Genomic DNA, 6305 nt, shown 5'->3' with positions numbered 1-6305 from the left:
CAGCAGGGGGGTTGGAACTAGATGATCTTTAAGGTCCCTTCCAACCCAAACCATTCCATGATTCTGTGATAATTAAGATTTTTTTCTAAAGGACAAATGTGTCTTAAAGACTACTGATAAACCAGAAACAATTGCTTTCTGTGTTTCGTTGTCAGAGCAAACAGTGAATCTCACATTTAAAATATTTATGAAGTGGAAAACTACAATAAACAGAAAGACTATGGAACACCATAATGCTGAAGGGAATGCAGACATACATGACATGCAGACCACTAACTGAGGAAACAGAAAAATATACTAGTACCAACAGACATAAGAGGCTTTTTTTCCTCTTGAGTGGGAAAATTATCTACTTGGAAGCAGTGATAATGAATTATGAATGATTCTATTAGGTGGAAAAAAAGGGCCATGGGAAAAATGCATGCCACCTTCGCCTGTACCCTGCATCTCAGAAAATTAAGACACTGGAAATAAAAACTGTTCCCTCTCCATCAGTCAGCACCAGAACTAGGAACCAGGACAGCATTCATAACTTGCACTTAAAACTCCCAGGCAGAGCCCAAGTTGCTACAGACACAGGAGAGGTTAAATAGGATCTTTGACGGTGATAGACCAGCTAACACATTTACACAGGGAAGAGCACGAGCAACAATTCTGCATATAAAAGATAATAAGCAGGAAAATAAATGCTTTTTAAGTCTCTAATAATTTGATTATTTGATTTTATTAAACATAAATTATGCAGATTTTGATAAGCTTTCTACAGTGAAATAGTATTTCTGTAAATTATTTAACACCTTTCTGAACAGAAAGTTTCACAGATCCCTTTTGAAGAAGAAATTTCATTAATGATATTAAACCTGGAGAGAAAATAGATGGTCTTGTTTCTCTGCACTCTGCTACATTTCTCATATGGGAAGAAATAAATTACCACCCTTAGAAGACCCAGCTTGTGGTCTGACATTTAGGAATGGGCTAATTTCAGAGGCTGTATTCTGAAATAGCAAAATCATATGTTGAATTGATGTATGCTTTGACAGGTTTTACAGTTGCTCCCTCCAGCCAGATTTAGATGTTCCAAAAATTAAAACAGAAGAATATGACAATGGAGAAGACAGTAATTAAGCCACCTGTTGTAACTAGCTGTTGTAAAAATAAAATCTCTATCATCCAGCATGAAGTTAGAAAGGGCCCATGGGTGATCCTGAATGTGACAGAGCACTAGATAAGGTTCCCCCACCACCACTTTAAAGTGGGGATTATCCCAGAAGGATTTATTCAGACACACTGATATGTTCCAGATGTATTCCCCTGCAGAAGGTCACAGCAAAAATATTGGCAAGGGGTGCGGGGAGAGGAAAGCAAGAGGGTTATTATTTTCATGGGAATCTTTATGTCTGATCATGCTAAAAGCCATGTTTAATGTTCTATATTCTTCTCATTGTCGTATTTGCAAGGGGACTCTTTTCAGCTGCGTTTGCTCATGGTATAAATTCTGGTATAAATTTTAGAACCATGCTTGCTTATATCAGTCCAGGTACTTAAACGGTGGTTCTTCTTCACAGTGCTAAATGGTCTCAAAATAATTTAAGAAATTTAGTCACACTGTCCTTCTGGAAAGTATCACTTTTTTCTTTCTTTTCTTTTTCATGTTTTTTAAACAGATAAAAAGTTTGCTCTGCCCAGAATGACAAAAGCACTGGAAAAGAATGAACTATGGTGCTGGGAGTTCTATGCTAAACTCTGAATTCTAAGGGCACATTTCTATTTCAACCACCACACTCGGTCTTGTTCTCAAAAGTAGTATTGAAAGATTAATGTGGTTGGTTGGTTGGTTTCTAAAAGCCACATTCAACAGGGCCGTTATGAGCTTTTCATTCCTGCCCATCACACTGCACCTTGCACGACGGACTCAATGGCACTTGATGAAGGCAGCAGCTCTTTTTCAGTAGTATTTTTATTTGTTACTCACATGTGAAATCTTCTCATATCTGCAAATATTTTCTCTTTCCGTTATAGCTTCTCTCTCCTCACCATGATGGAAGAGGTACATTGTTTCTGATGCAAATACTGGCATAGAATACATATTTTGTCCTGATACTCAGTATTCCTTTTCCCTTCTTTTGGGAGAAAAGGTGAAAATGGATTGTAGGAAAGGAAACCTGAATATGAATAGCAAAAGGATGTTTGATTAATTTTTTTTTAAAAACCCTCTGTATTTTCCCTTGGCTTCTATTTTCTTGAAGGTTCTAATGTTTGTAATTTGATAAATGATTTTATAGATAATTATAATAAATTACTATTAATGTTTTTATTCACTTTGCAGTAGTTGACAATTTTGGCCATTAATGAATACTTTGGAATCCTCGATGATGTCATTTAAAAAATGAGCCTTTTTTTCCTCTTTGGATTTGCAGAAGGCAAAAAGCAAGCATGAAGCAAGTATAAGCCAACACAATCTATGTAGTTTTGAGGAGTATAAATTGTTCATCAATTTCAAGTGAACTTTTTAGCTCTGAAGCTTTGGGGATTATTCATCTATTAACTCTTGCACTGGTGATCATCTTAGCACAGATACGCAGCTAACATAACAAATGCATTAATCCTGAAACAGGCAAATACTTTGGACAACAGAAAGTAAATATGACGACCCATAACAGAGGTGATGTTGTATGGTATTAACACTGAGGTTAGGGAGAGAAGCTTGTTCCAACAGCTTCATAAGCAAAAGCTCTCTTGATATAAATTCCTAAGGACCTGGGAAACTTTGGCATATACCATTAAAAGGCTCTCTTTTCATACATGTTACTATACACTTTGAGGAGGCAGTAAACAAAATCTGTTAATTAGCTAGTTCTAAGTGCTTAAATGGCTTCCTTTCAATGGCTGCGTATTTCTTTCACATGGAAATCCTGAAGCTTGAGAAAGGAAATGGACTCCTTTGCTAACTGGCTAAATATTTATTTGTTTTTTTTCCTTTGTTTTTTCCCCTTAAAAGTTAAGACATGGTTTACTGCTAGTATTATACACTATTATGGAAATTGTTAATTACCACTGTTTCTAGCTGTAGTTTGATGTTGCATTCTGATGTAGAAGCAAGAAAGACATATTAGTTCAACATTAGTAGCCTTACCAGAAAAGCTAGTGGTATAATAATCTTAACAACTGATGACTGTAATAATATTTTGAGAAGACATGGATAAAAATATATTGCAAACAAAAGCCACTGAAATAGTGGGATGCATGTATGCTATGAAACGTGTAATAAAAATAATGGTGAAATGATCCTGAAAGAGCTGGATGGATAATTCTGTCACTCTCTTGCAATGAAAGTAGCAAAAACAGAGGAGTTAATACAAGTTAAAGACATGTGAGAGAGAGCCTAAACCTGACCAATCAAATGCCGTAGGTTTGCAAGATTGAGCCCCAAACCACATTTATATGAGAACATACTGATAAATCTAGCAGAAAAGTATTTGCTGAAAGGGTCTTTCTTTGAAACAAAATTTCAGGCTCCAGGGAAAACATCTGTGGAATGTTTTATGAAAAAGAATTACTAGACAAAAGACATAGCTGAAATACACAGATTTCGATTAGGGCAGCATCTTAGCTTCTCACCTTAATGAAACACAGAAAAAGATTTTAATTCAACACATATTTTAAAGTAGTTTACAAAAGAGGCATACATTTTAAGTCCAGAAGGACTACTGAAGAATCTAGTCTGACCTTAGTGTACACCAGACCAAAGAATTTAATCTGCATACTTGGGTTTTGAGTCGAATAATTTAGTTTGACGAAGCACACAGATAGGCAAATTACCACATGGCAGGTGAAAATGTGAATTTGCAGGTACTCTGCCATAACTGCCAGCACACGTGCATAACTTCTAGAACCTCACAACAAATATGAGAAAATGTCAATGAAAAAATAACCGTAAATTATCCCAGCATACAAGAGTTTTAAAAAGTGAAGACTTTCCAGAGATCCGTATTTGCATTCCATCACAGCTGTTGCTATTTCTTTCCTAACAGGGAAAAAGGCAGAAGGTGCCGAGAGGCAGTCTCTCAAGACAACAGAACCCTTTAAACGTATTTCTCTCCTTCCCTTCCTTTCCCTTGGGTACTCTCTTATCAGGTAAGGCAGAAATGATCATGCCAGCTTGGTCTTGCTTAAATCTGAAATCCAGTTCCAGCTCTTCTTTGTCAGTGGATGCAAACAAAGTTTATCTGTTTTCTTTCAGAAACACGAACTAACTAGAACCATTTTTCTGATTTCAGTGACTTTTCAAAACCAAATGCTGTTTCTCTCAAATTCTTTCTTATGTGATGTCCCAACAAATCCCACATCTCATTCGACAGGGAATAAATGTAACCCTATGTACTCCAGGAAACAAATGGCAGCAGTGAGTGCTTTTCTTAGCAATCACATCAGAAGAGTGGAAGTTGCTGCCACATGTAATTTACAAGAGAGAAATCTGTTTTAGAGAAAAATTGCTGCTTAAGAATTGTAGAGAGCATCAATGGGAATAGATGGGTGAAAGATGACTTTATGATCAACTAGATAAACATCAAGAGACAGTAAAGAAGTCTTTTTAGATATAAGTCCCTAGTTGTCCTTGATACCTTCAGAAGATTCAAGAATCAAGGGTTAACAAAATAAACACAAGCTTGTCCGTGGTTCCTGGAGAAATGACCAACATATTACCATCCCTGATGCTTCAGTAAGCATACCATTCCAGATAGTATTTCACCGTTGCTTTTTGGAGCTCAGTAATAAATGATCAGTAGCTGCAGGGCAACCTGTTACTTCTATTCAGTACTGAGAAACGTTTCAAGGTCACTGAAACTTGGAAGGCATTGAAGATGACCTCACTCATTTGATGTAGATTACAACAATTCTTTTGTTAGGTGTGAATGAGGCATTAGTGATCTGGAAGTGTACATAAAAAGCACCAGGAAATTGTAAATGCTACAATTGACCCTTGCAGTGCTGCTTTTACCCTAACTGTACCTTAAGTAAGAGTTAAAACTGCTGACAAAATAAGTATTTGGGAAAAGGCAATATTTTTTTATTATGTCAGTGTTTTTAACTACAGTTCATATGGTCAGGCAGTTGGACTAGATGACTGTTGTATGTCCCTTCCAACTGAAATACTCTAGTCCTATTCTAATTCTATACTATTGGTTTTGAATTCTGTTCCATTCTAATTCTATTCTATATTTCCAGAATGAGAACATAATCTTTCTTCTTGATCTTCTACAGGCAGACCATGTTTTGTGTGGAAAAAGTCTGGGAGAAAATAACAATAATTACTATCTTAGCAAGTATTGACAGCTAAAAGCAATTTCCAGCCTTTCAGTCAGTAGCCTATGTACTTCGGTTAAGGTTTCAGGGCTGACCAAAGAAATTAAGTTCTCTTGATCTCACAAGGTTGGCTGGTATATGCATTGAGGTATTTGTAGCGAAGTGTTTGTGCATAGAGGCATTGCTGTTGACAGCAGAGGATTTTGTCTTTTGGGGATTAAGCAAGGCCCAATATTTATAGCATTCACGTATCATTTCTCTTTCATCCAGTGATTAAAAACTAGAGAGAGTAGCTGGGCTCCTCAAATGGTCTTTAAATAGGTGCTCAGAAGGGTTACTTTATAAATACACACCTAGTTTACTGCTCCCTCCTGGGTCGCTGAGAGAACTTTGAAGACCTGCAGCGTCTCCCCTGCATCACTCATTTGTGTGCACCACCCAGTTTTCTTCCTGAAAAAACATTGGGTAAAAGGCTGGAAAAGGCTCAAGGAGACACACACCCTAACACTTAAGTTATGCAAATGGTAGTGGTGTTTTAAGACCTGCTGCATGCAGACACCTATGCTGGTCCTAGGTGTGACAGCCTTTTTGCTATAGCTCTACATCTTCTCTGAGGGAATGTATAGGGTCTCTGGAAAGTTCCTTTCTACTCACATACTGATGTGGAGACTGTTTTGGAGACAGCCCTTGAAGCCCTACCTGCTAAATTTTACAGTGCTGTGATCTGTGGTTGTCTAACAAGGAAGAGAATATAGGTTACTACCTACTAACCATAAACGTGAATACACTACCCATACACCTAGTCCTTTGGTTTCTCTGGCGCCTCAGGGAAGCACTTGGACTGTGATGAGCATGGAGGGGTACCTCTTGGTAAATCAAGCATTGTTCTGTTCACCCCTCCTAAAGCGAAAAAGCCGGGGTATTAATGGGTTTGCACAGACCCCTTGAGGCAATGTCCTGGTTCCTCCAACGGGCCACCTAGTTTAACAGCCTCTCGGCTG

This window comes from Grus americana, chromosome 1 (genome assembly GCF_028858705.1).
Source record: "Grus americana isolate bGruAme1 chromosome 1, bGruAme1.mat, whole genome shotgun sequence".
NCBI lineage: Eukaryota > Metazoa > Chordata > Aves > Gruiformes > Gruidae > Grus > Grus americana.
The sequence above is the reverse complement of the archived record's forward strand: the minus strand, read 5'-3'. Positions refer to the sequence as shown.